This window comes from Seriola dumerili, unplaced genomic scaffold (assembly GCF_002260705.1).
Source record: "Seriola dumerili isolate Sdu_G_001 unplaced genomic scaffold, Sdu_1.0 BDQW01000066.1, whole genome shotgun sequence".
NCBI lineage: Eukaryota > Metazoa > Chordata > Actinopteri > Carangiformes > Carangidae > Seriola > Seriola dumerili.
In genome coordinates this window covers 4,052,685-4,065,464 of record NW_019174321.1, presented here as the reverse complement: position 1 = coordinate 4,065,464, position 12,780 = coordinate 4,052,685, and the positions used below count along the sequence as shown (strand labels likewise).

The 12,780-nt window shown below is 42.8% G+C and overlaps 1 protein-coding gene across 1 annotated transcript in view; it reads right to left on the bottom strand.

Annotated features, from left to right (window-relative positions):
* LOC111219468 (protein FAM19A2-like) overlaps positions 1–10,706 on the bottom strand; it is a 92,993-nt gene extending 82,287 nt beyond the window's left edge. The window contains exon 1 of the mRNA XM_022742154.1: positions 10,382–10,706. The gene's annotated coding sequence lies outside the window, so the exon portion shown is untranslated. The remainder of the gene's footprint in view (positions 1–10,381) is intronic.
* Between the last annotated feature and the right edge of the window lie 2,074 nt (positions 10,707–12,780).

The following is a 12,780-nucleotide window of genomic DNA, read 5'->3' as shown; positions in this document are numbered from 1 at the left end:
GGATGAGATGATGTATAAGATCAGAAGCTCCTGTTCTGGCCAAACCTAATTCCTCCTGCTGTCTCCTCTATGGGCCGAAACAACAGAAAGTTTTTTTTATGATTTTGCAGCTCTTAATTACTTAACTTTCGTCTTGTTCCATGTGGTGAATGTTCAGTATAATGACCCCCTTGAACCTCCCCTTCTGGTGCAGACTGCTCTTTAAATTAGACAACAGCAGAGGAGGTAACCACCGCCCACATACTGAGCAGAAATGATGGAGAATACGGGGCCCGGCTCCAGAGAAACGAAAATGAGGACAGAACTTAAAAGACAGAAACAGACAGACAGGCCAGAAAAAAAAGAGAAATGCTGTCCACTTACACCAGTCTTGACTCCCGCGGTCTGGCCATGAACTGAGTTTTCCTTCAGATCTAACCCCTTGTCTAACATAGTTTTTCCTCTTAGCGGGCCAGTGGGGTGAAGACACCCTTTGAACCTTTTTAGCACAAATTCATGACATCAAGCTTTCTGTGAAAACTCCCTCACGCCTTCCGTGTGAGAGAAGGAAGAGACGACATGCTGGATAGGCAGGGAAAGCCAACGGAGAGTGAGAGTGCATTAGACCTCTGGCGTCAACTGAGGCATCAATTAATGAGCAGCCTGGGAATGTGTCCATCCAGACACACTCTGCACCGGGGTGCTGCAGGAGGCCAGGCCAGGGCCACAGACAGCTAGGGGACATGAATAATGGAGGTCCCGGTTTTAAATGTTTAAATGAATTAGGGCTGAGGGAAGAGGTGTTAAGAGATGTGCAAGAGGGAGAAAGGGAAGGCAGCAAAAATATCTCCATTATGTCTCCAATCATGAAGCAGAGAGGCGTGCTCTGTCAGTGGTAAAACTTGCTAAGTCATGTCATTAATAGGGTAAAATAAGTGCATGCTAAGCCTAACATACATACATAATAATAGCTTTGACAAGTCTATCGAGAGCATTGGTTTATTTCTACAGGCTTTATTTTGACAAAACCCAATACAGACAGGTGTACTGAGCAGACTTAGCAGCAAACTTCAACCTAGTTTCATGAGCACTGAACAGCGGTGAGGCGGCGATATTCCACTCATAGTCAGTGGAGAGTTTTGTGAAGACACAGACGGAGGCCACAGAGTATTAAAGCCACATAATGGCATCCTATCACAATAAGACCAACTTCAATACATGAGCAGCGCAGCGGATAAAGTCCAAACAAATAAGAGGATGGCCATCCTTTCTTTCTTTCTCTCTTTCTTCCAGCTGTGAACCATCACACCTTTCAGTTCCATCAAACCAAAGCTAAATGGGTGTGTACCTCTTTCATCCTTTTTGTGTCTAACGTGTTATCGGTTGTTAATAAATCATTTACTAATGCTTTGCAGATCCGTTATAAGTTGTTACTGAGAGCAAATCTGGAGTTGCCATGTTGTGAAAAATCTTTCTGGCTGGTATTGATCCTGCTCCAGCGTGACACTTGTTTTGTCTCTTTAGCTGGATCTTTAGTGATCAGAAAAACTTGCACGTGTTTGTAACTGCAGACTCGATGCAAATGAGAAACCCCTGAGCAAATCTCCACTTACTAACTTTGTGCAGACTGGGTGGCTTATAGGGAAGTGATAAAGTCATGACTCTTTATTAATGACTTACTAACATTAGTGACAGCTGACTTGAGTGTCACGAGGGTAATGGGTTTCACACATCAAATCCACAGTTTGAAATATTTGTTGTTAATAGAGGGATTTTAGTTCTGATGCTCTTCGGCCCTTTTCCAGAAGGTAAGTGGTCAAACGGTGCACTGGGGGCACCTCTGTGACAAACTGAACAGCAGCTTAAAAGAAAAAGCAAACGTCATTTTGGAGGAGGATAAATACAAGGCAAAGAGATTTTTCACAACCTTCAAACCTTTTCTTCATGTTATTTTTGGAGGCTTTAAAAATTTACTGGTACAGGGTTAGACAGAAAAAGTCCAGGAAGAGAGGGTCTGACATACAGTAAAGGTATGTGGTGTGCACTAAGCATTATGCTACTAGGGGTTCCCTAATAAGTTGGTTTCGATAAGGGCTTATAATGATAAGGCCACAAGCTACGCCACAATAACTCCTAATAAAGGGCGCCTGTATTAACTAACACCCCTACAACACAGCCTGTGGTATGTTAATGAAAGTACATAAATCTCTATATTTAATAATACTTAATTTATTACTCACTTTTCTTTACAGACATATAGTCTGTCACCTTTGTTTCTTGATAATCAGGTCACTTCTCATGGTAAGTCTGGGAAGGAAGAGGAGGGATGCTACGTTTTACAGTACAGCTGCATACAGTAATTAAAACGACTTAAGTACAGCCACGAAGTATCTGTTAAAACATCAATCATCAACGAACAGCCAAAATCTTTTCGATAAAAGGGAAATGTGGCTTCTGGATTCAGCTTGGATCCCTTTTTTGCTTCTGAAACGCTTCTAGTGGACATAAACACTGCGGTGGAGACATGACGGAGACACGGCACAACCTGAACGCAACTTGAAGTGGACGTCCGGGGTTTGAAAGTGGCACCAGACTTGCTCTTGACTAATATTTGAGGAAAGTCTTTCTGTGGGGCATGTTTACCTGCACTCAGCTCATAAATGTTTCTGCTGAATTGCTGCCAAGATTTTCAACAGTCTCAGTCACTCAATCAAGGTCTGGAAAAGTAGCCTACACTCTGGCTTTTGAAATTGTAGCTGTGGCTGCTTTTCTTTTCGGCTCCTTTCCTTTGTGTGAACAGATTTAAGGTACAGAGGTTGAAAAAGTTGATTATATTATCTGATGATGAAATCAATGTTGTAAATGTTCGGTCTAAAACCCTGTTTACCTCCGATAACTGATGTATTGGAGTTGTATAACTTAATATAGCACAAGTGCCACATAACCTCAGCTCAATGGTTACTGTTAATTGTACAAAGGCGCAGCGTGTCACACTACAGCAGCTGATATTTGTACCAGCCAGTTGTCAGCAGGACACACAAAGTAAACAAAGCCCTACTGATTGGCAGTCGTTCCACTCTACAGAATCCAGCGTCGACGGCCCAAATTGGATGCAAAAACAACACACTTAGATTTCAATTTCTCCTCACAGATGAGAGCACCGTGCACAATACTTGTGATTTGTCTCCAGTACCTGAAACTGGGGAGTAAACAATGATCAAATTGACACAATCCCAAAGAGGCTACACGCATGCTGGGTGCTCTGGGCTCGGAGACAGAACAGATAGACGAGCAGCCAAAGAGATGAGATGAGAGGTGGTATCAGGCTCCTTCAGTGTGGGCAGCTTCCTCTGAGCTGCCAGCGCACCACTGCTTCTCCTCTCTCTTTCATTTTCTCCATCTCACCCTCTCTCACGCCGAAGTCCAAACCCCCAGAGAAATTAGTCACCCTGCACGCTGTGGTTTGTGTGTGTGTATGTGTGTGTTTGAAGGAAAGAGAGACTGCAATGAAGACAAAAGAGAACACAGAGAGGGAGAGGGAACAAAATTGTTTTCCATCACAAGGCTTATAATTCTGCTTTATATCTGAAAATTGATGCTGGTCTAAAAAAAAAAAAAAAAGCCTCAATCAAAGCATCAAATCTGAGCATCAGATTTGTGCTGCAGCAACAAGAAAAGCCTCACCGTGCTGTGCGGATGCAGTAGTGGCCACACAGACTCATAAAGGGTTTAAACCAGAGCACACCATTGTGAAAATGACCTCTTTAAAACATAAAATGTCCCTGTCACTACAACCTCCTGTCCTAACGCCTAATTGTCCTCCATAAAAATCAAGGGCAGCATCTTTTTTTAGATTAAGCTGGATCAACAGTATTTTGTGGGTTTAAACTGGAATTATGGACCTGCGCGTCAAGCCAACTGATTGGTTGATCCAACATCCTGTCGGGAAGTTTTCTCTATTTTTTTTTCTTTGAGAGTTTGGTCGTACATTTCAGGGCAGTACCGCCCCAAGTGATCCTTCTAGCAGAGCGTAGGAAAATGAGCCAGGACATCCACTAATATTCAGCACATAACATTGTTCCAAAAAAAAAAAAAAAAAAAGGCACTTTGGCAGTTTTCTCAAGACTTTGCTTTGGCCTTTTGCCTGCTCCTGATGACGGTTTTGAAGTAAAAGCAAAAGCTTAAGATAATTGGCCTTTCTTAGAGTAACTTTACTCTCAAATAGGAAAATACATTCTTTTTCAAGGCTTCAGTGAGGTTAAAGTTAGTGAGTTTTTCCTGATTTCTTCCTGTCATCTCTGCACCATGATTTCTTAAACATATTTCCTCCTACGAGACGCTTACATTATAGCCCCAAACTATGCAAGTATAAAACAAACACATGCAAATATGCAACTTATAATTTCTCTCAAAAACTGAAATTTCTTCAAAATCATCAAAAATAAAATGTGTTATGTGTCAGCATAATATGTCTCATATCAATTCTTGTATTATTCTAATATTATTTTGTATCACTGGGTGCACACTTTCCACAGTGTTTCCTCTTGGTTGGAGTAGTAGCCCCCCCCCGCCCCCCCAAGACAATCCTGGCTCAAACATGCATCAGGGTAAAACTACATGTACATCAATTACAAGAGCAAAGACAAAGATTGTGCATCCCTCACAAGACTGCGTTTCAAACACAAAAAGAAATCAAACTGCATTAGAATAATTAAAAGGGCATGTATTTATAGTGCAAGTACATTGTGCACATAGCTGACTGACAGAGGAGGCGTATTTGAATGGATGAAAGAGGAACGTGCCGTGAACTGCAGCTACCCCTTGAGCTCATTCCATCACGGTGGAGAGATAACACAAGTACCCAGATTTCAGATTTCTGTTTCTCGTTCTCATCTCGCACATTAGATCACGGCTCAGACGCTGGTTTCTGCACATTACATTTAATGGCATGGGCACATTTCTTTTGAAGATACGAGGCTGCTTTGAAGAGTCTTCGGCTCTGCTCTTTCATTGTTGAGATCTCATGATGAAGAAACCTGACCGGTCACAAAATCCAACTGCCACCCCATTGTTTGCATGATGCATGATGAGGGACCGTCAAAATCATGTTGATATTGTGCAAATTTTAATAAAAAAAAAAAGAAAAGCCTGAACATCACTCCTCCTCTATGAAGCAAATTGAGAGACCTTTGACAGTAATTGCCAATATTATTTTGTCCGATTCATTTAAATATAATCACAATAGGAATGCTGTTCTCCTGCATCCTCAACAAAGGAATAACAAGCGTGGAAAATAACAGGCTCATTTTTTGAACCCTGTAATTGCAATTTTCTACTCAAATTGCAGTCTAATGATTACAGGGATGAGGTGGAGCTTGACAACAACACCAGAAAAGAGCAGCAGAAAAAAACATATTGCTAAGGACCCTTAGGCACCGCAAGAGAGAGAGAGAGAGAGAGAGAGACAGAGAGAGAGCTAAAGAGAAAAAAAAAATCTGCCAAGAAAAATTGAGAGGTTCTTTACTCCCATAGGAACCAGGGTTTAGAAGTGGGGCTTCTCAAAATCTGCAATTCCCCAACCTTTTCAATGGGCCAATGGTTAAGAGCTCGGAGAATTTAGTTCCTCGCTGCTGTGCTGGAGAAGGAGATGATGGGAATTCAGCACAATGCCAGAACACTGAGAGTGAAAGCTGCCAAACACTGACTACCTCAAGGAAAGGGAACATATAGAGGGAAATTGAAGGAGGAGAGAGTGAAAGAGATGGGAAGAGAGAGAAAGGGGGTTTGGTTGAGAAAAAGCCTGATGCCCGACAAAGCTGGAAACCACCTCCATGGAAGACTGGATTCCTAAGCTCTGCTGAGGCTCTTTTCCACTCAAACCTTATTGTCCTCAGCACTCGTAAATTCCCAGATGGAGTCACATGACACTGTACACAGAGTACAGGAGGGGCAAGACTATTTGGCCTTAGAAAAAGTGACTTTGCTTGCATACATCACCCCAGCACAGGAAGTAATCTGGGAATCCACCCACCACCTATATCTGCATATCCTTGAGGGTCACGGGGCGCTGACGCTGATCCCAGATGAAACTGCGCAAGAGGCGGTGTCTACCCTGGACACCAGTCAATCACAGGGCTGACACATACAGACAGACAAGCACTCACACTCACATGTAGACCTGCATTATCCAGTTGGATACATTTAAAATGATTTTTCAAAATCCTTTTCAAGCCATGATATTGTGAATTTGAACCTGAATTCCCTTCCAAAGATTGTATATGTCAATGGTTCCCAACCTGGGGGTCAGGACTCTCTCAAGGGATCAGAAGATACATCTGAAGGGTCTAAACATTGTCAAAATTTACCAATTTAAAGAGAAATATTGATGACCCACAAACTGTCTATTTTCTATGACTTTTCACTAATCTTTTTCATCTTTTTTTAATACAGAAACACTGGAAAAGTGCAGATTGTACTGTTAGTTTTCTCAACAGCATAATCTTGAGCTTCTGTCCACACATTACAACATTTTAAAGAGTCACTTAATATCCCTTGATAATCTTGTTTTTGCTGACTAACCAGTGGTTTAACTCCTCACCTAGTTGCAGTGATATACAGGTGTACTGCAGGACCCGGTGACATCACTGTTGGGCGGAGTTACAGGTGCAACAGAGCACTTTTCTGACCACACCAGGCTTTAAACTTTCAACCAGAGAGGGCATCACAACCTTGCTTTTCAACTTGGTGCTAAGTTACTCTTTAAGCTACATGATTTTTAACAAAAAAGCATCTTGGGAGTTGTAGTTGTAGTTTTCATGTACACAAGCTTGTACCTTTAACGTTTTCTCAAAGAACCAAAAGCAGTTTAGTACTGATGATTCAGCCGACTTTCATGACCATACAAGACGTGGAAGTAGCTGCAACTGTCAGTCACCTCACATTGTCTGAATGGGACTTCTAACTCCAGAGCCACGGGGGCCTGAAACACCTCTTGCCACTTTAAACTCTATAGAATATGATTTAGCAAAGAAATCTTTCAAACTAATATCCACCAAAAAAGGCAGGAATTGAAGCAACCCCTCCCCCCCACACACCCACACCCCCTTATTCCTCTATTGGTACAATGCTTCTAAATGCATGACATGAACAGAGTCATATGAGCGAGTCATGAGCGAGCCCAACAGGATCACAGTCTGTACTCCAGTCATGTACACTGAGTGGACAACAACCGATATAATACAATGACATCACAATACACACACACACACAGTATTAACAGAGTAGTACGAGATACGGACGCCTGTTCACACATGCATGAAGTGCCCACATGCATCATTCACACAAACACTCAGGAAAACACCCACTTTCACAAACACTTCAGCTGTACACACGCATACACTCACTCCTCTTTCTATCACGCACACACAAACTTATACACACCCACAACCAAACATGCACACAGCAAATAAGCATGAATAAATAAGAGATGGAGTTGTGCTTCACAGCCTAATCTCTGAGGAAAAAACAGCTTGCCGCATCGGCAAGGATCAGCCTGGGCGAGTGAGTGGGACACTGCTGGCTTCCAGGAAACCAATTTGTTTGTTTATTGTCTTGGTGTTTTGTCAGTGGTTACAGTTCATTGCAGCCAGCCCATCTTGGGCATGCTCCTTTAAATGGCATCTATAAAACATGGGATGTGCTCTCCCCCATATCCTCCTCCTCCTCCCACTCCCACTCCTCCGTACATGACGGAGCTGCACGAGTGTCACAGTGCTGCATCTCGTTCACTACGGTGGGGCTTTCAATTCCCCTTTAAACACCCAATGGATTCACCCAAGCCGCTCGAGTTGGCGCTTTGAGAGGTGGAACAAACTGTGCTTTCTAAACACATTAGCCTATGAACGCCGCTGAGCAGCAAATCTTGGGGTGCTGAAATCGGGTGTAATCATGTAGATAGATGGATGACTTTTTATTGTTCCGCTAAGCCAAATCTGCAGGGCTGGTGGTGAATACAGAGTTTCTGAAATGATGCAATACCCAGGATTTTATAGTTAACTCATGGTGCTGCAGTGCTGCGTTCTCTGTGACAAGACACTGGGCTATCACATGTATATGTATCCTGCATAAACTGGCATGCCCACACTACAGGAAATGCAAAAATGTCAGTGTTAGATGGAGACATTTGGAGGGACTGCAGTCTCAACAGGCGATCCCAACAGAGCAACTACCACAGCCCCATGCATGCATATACAGAATGTAAAAACTAAAGTGCATGTATTGTTTCCGATCGTGCCTGCAAAGACTCTCATATTATGCCCTATTGATCTGACAGAGTGAGCAGGAAGCTGGCGGAGAACACAAATACTGCCTGGGGTGGCTCCTTAAAACTAGAGACAAGCCTCTTATCCATGGTGTTCTCTTCCTCTGGAATCACCTGGTGGTTCATGCATATCAAGTACTCTCTCCAAGCCTCAGTCTGCGATCTGCCTTCTCCAGGCTCTGCTGTTTTTTTGGGTTTTTTTGCAATGTCTGTGAGATTTTGGTTTTGGAAAAAAAAAAAAAAAAAAAAAAAAGCACACACAGAAAACTGAAATTGCAAGCTAATCTGTCTAAACTCTGCGTTCTGGTTATTTTTGCAGAGACGCATTGCGTTCGTTGCCACCAAAAAGAGCAGAAGCAACCATTTTTGGTTCCCCAACATTTGTTTAGGGACACGCTTGCCACGGCGCAGTATGGGGAGGTTATGGTGGCAGGTTGTTTTACAGGTACAGACACAACTTTATTCTGAGCCTTTAGCTCCATAACAAATTCACACTTCAAGAGGGCAAAAATCTTTTCCAAGTTTGCAGTGTTACTGTCAAATACAGTGGAACTGTCACAGGAATCCCGTCCCCAGTAATCCCAGGGTGGCCTTTGCTCTGCCTGTCAGCAATACCAACCAATAACACTGCACAATAAAACCCTCCAGAACAACAGTGGGCTGCAGGCAGCTTCAAGGGCTACTGACGGCGATCTATAAAACAATATAATGGCTTGCCTGTCAGTGAGTGTGAAACAGAAGATCTACGCCTCCTCTGACTCTCTGAGGGGACTTCAATTAATCACAGCAGAATTGTATCACCCCGCAATAGGAGTGTAAGGTTATTACCATCCCTGTATTCCACAGGATGAAATGCGATGATAGCACTAATTGAGGGGAAGTGAAAAAAAAAACAGCTGACCGCACAGCGCTTGTCAAGAGGATGAAGGGCAGATAAAAGAACAAGGAGATAGACTGAGATAGGAAAAAAAAAAGAAGAGAGGAAGTGGGAGGGGGAGAGCAAAGAGGGGAGGGGTTGGAGAAAGAGAAATATTCACAGTGGTGTGTAAGCATAATCATAAATATCTAATGTGTGTGTATGTGTGTGTGTATATGTGTACATGTGTGTGTGCAGAGCAGCTGACAGCAAATACAAGAGCCTGTTTTCATTAGGGACTCCATCCATGTCCTCTCAACATAATCCAACAAGATAACAGCATTGTACTTTTCTTAAGTCACAAACAAGCCGCTTAGAGCTGGAGCTGCTTTCTTCTTAATTTGGAGTTGAGGGAAATCACTCTGATGGAGGACACGGCCCACGCTGTCAATTCAGCTCCAGGTCCCATTTCAGGCTGTATAGAGCTTTACTGTGGGGAGCCATGTTTATGTTTGGGGGGTTGCCTTTGCCAAGATACAGGCTTTTGATGAGCTTGAGCTTAGAAAATATTGTGCACTATTTTTTGGGAATAGATAGATAGATAGATAGATAGATAGATAGATAGATAGATAGATAGATAGATAGATAGATAGATCACAATAACTTCTCTGGATGCAGATGAGACCACACACATCACCCATCTGACTTATACATACATACACACACACATAAAGAAGACTATAAGAAAATCAAGTTTCTTCCTGCATTTAAACACAGACGGGAGTCTCTTCAATGCCTTTGTGCACCCAAAATGAGTAGGCAGATCTCTCTGGAGGGGAAACTTGATTTGTGCCTAATTAAAACTGTCAATGCTGATTGCATGTTGCTGCATAGATCTGATGCTCTCTGAATCTAGGCAATATGAAGCCCTACAGCTGCACCTGTACGCCACCTCAAAGCCACTGCCTACTGGAGTCTCATAAGTTAATAACTATTTATCATGGTGGAAACAATCAATAGTCTGAATCGATAAGCTTGGTTTACTCATAGGTTTGGCTGCTTGGCTGCTTCCCAGTCACACGTAAGCTGTTAGGTTTTGGAAATTCACAGAATGAATTGCTTGCATTCTATAATTTCTACTCAATTTAAGGTTGTGAAAAACATACATTTTATAGTTTAATGCACAAAATATGAGACAATTAAATTTCCCAGGCATGTAAACCTACCTGTCGTTGTGCAGTCAATTAATCCCGGGAAACGTCCCTTTCATTTATTCTCCATTGTCGACCACAAAAACCAGAGAGCTCTTCTTTAGACAAATGCCATTTCCTTGTCGCTTCAAGACGCCTCCGACAACACATAACCTAAAAACACTGGTCTAATGTCAAAGCTCTCCAGACGCACAATCCCTGAGTCAAAGAAGTCTAAACTGGGGCTGCTGGCTACTTGCAGGCGGTGGACTTAAAAGTCTATAAAAGTTGCTGGTCCTCCGACTCTGACTCACAACTTGCCATCCGCCAGAGCGACACAGCAGCTGGACAAAACGCCGGGCCGTCACTCATAGTTTCTGGATTGAAGCATGGTGTGATGTTTGGTTTTTGGTTTTTTTTACAATCCTCTCTTCCACATACTGGTTGCAGTTGGGTTTTGGCAACGTCTTCGCGCAGTTAGAGATATGGATTTGAGGTGTCCAAGGGATGTGAGAGCAGCCGGATTCATCACAGTGTGTGTGTATGTATGTGTGTATGTGTGTGTGGAGCCAGGTGGTGGTGCTGCTGCTGCTGCTGCGCCGGTATTATAGCGCCATCCAGTGGAGGGCGGTGATCCTGGACTGTGGACTGTGGTGCTGACAGGAAAGAGGGCAGACATTTATCTCAGCCAGCTTCATGATGATGATGAGTGGACGATGGTGCCCTCTCAAAGACAGCAAGACACCAACTATGGCAGCAAAATAACAACTGATTGAATGGTAGATTTCTTATGTTTCTTATCAATTTTCACCCCATATATTCAGGAAAGATATTACAAACAAAAAAGCCAGTTTATGATGTGGTGTGGTTTTATAGAAAGTTCTTTTGAGGGTTAGCAGGTATGAAAAAGAAAACTTTAGGGACTGTATGAAAATTATTTGGGTGTGGAGGGTGCTATCTATCTATCTATCTATCTATCTATCTATTCCACAACTCAATAAGATAGAAAAATTGATAGAGCAAAAAATAAATAAATAAAAATAAAAGATCCTCCCTTGCTCTCCAAAAAAATATGAGACTACCCTCCCATCAGTAAAAATAAAAATGACAACCATGTATAATAACTTGTCTACAGTTCCTTACTTAGAAAAACTTGTGTTATGACATGTATTAGACTCCTGACTACGCACCAAGGTTATGATAATACATCTGTTTGTCTCTGACACTCAACTTCCTCTCTCCTCAAGCCTTGCTGCCCCGTCTACAAAGGCTTCCCCCCAGTAATTGCATTATCATCTCTCCATTTCTCAAGCAGACTCTTTCGTCTGTCCCCCCACAAGGCAGGAATGGGTGGAATAATCAATACCAACCTTTGAAATAGCCTGTGGAGATCGGAGGCAAGCATTTGGATTTGGATTTGATTGATTTTGGACACCCTCAGAGAGTGTTATCATCATAAAGCCAAAGCCATCTACTACCTCACAGACAGCTCTGTAAGCACACACACGCACGCACAAAACACACACATGCAAGAAGAATCAAAGGGCAGAATACACAAATCCCAGGGGACTCAATATAAAAAATGTCAGCCCATTATCACTGACCGGGCTGAGCTATAACTTTCAAAGCAGATTTGCAGACCAGAGCCAGGCCTCACATCACTTCATAATTGCCTATGAATAGAAAAGCTGTTATTTTGATTCTATTTACATCATTTATTATATGACTCCCAAAGTCATCAAGTTTCTTTCTTCTTCCCTCTCACACACACACACACTGAGAGAGGAGATGACCTCATTAATCTTTAGTGCATTGTATAGACCTATCCTGTCATAGCCCTGACACTGTGGTTTGTGACACAGCTCTGCTCATTAAATCATATGACAGGATGAGGTCAGCCGTGAGGTAAGGTTTCTCAAGCTGTGCGAGAGCAGATAAAGCCAGCAGTGTGTGCCTCTGTTCGAGAGCTCAACAACAAATGTACTGTAGGTGGCAGCTGAGGTGAGTCATGTGGTAATCCCGGTTACTGAGCATTCAGAGTCAAAATCGAATAAGAGTCTCTGGTTTGTGTCTCTTTGAGGGACAAGCACACATCGGCTGTTGTTTGAGGTGTCATGTGATTTGGCACCTCACAGAGGAAACCTCACGGCCATTTTAGGTCTTGTTACTGTAGGTGGCACCTTGCATAACAGTCATCATCCCATGCTTGTCATCCTGTGATTACTTTCACTTCACACGGAGAACAAGAGTTGTGGGTGCTCAGTCGCCCGACATTGATTGCAGTGGTTCGGCTTAAAATAACAGCACCCTGCAGGGAGCAGTGTGAGCCCTCTGCCTGAACCCTCACTCGCCTTCATCGTTGAAGTGTGTTTGAAGACAGTGGGACGTCTACCAGAAAATTGCAAGAGGAAAAATCTGAGGCATAATGGCCTCAG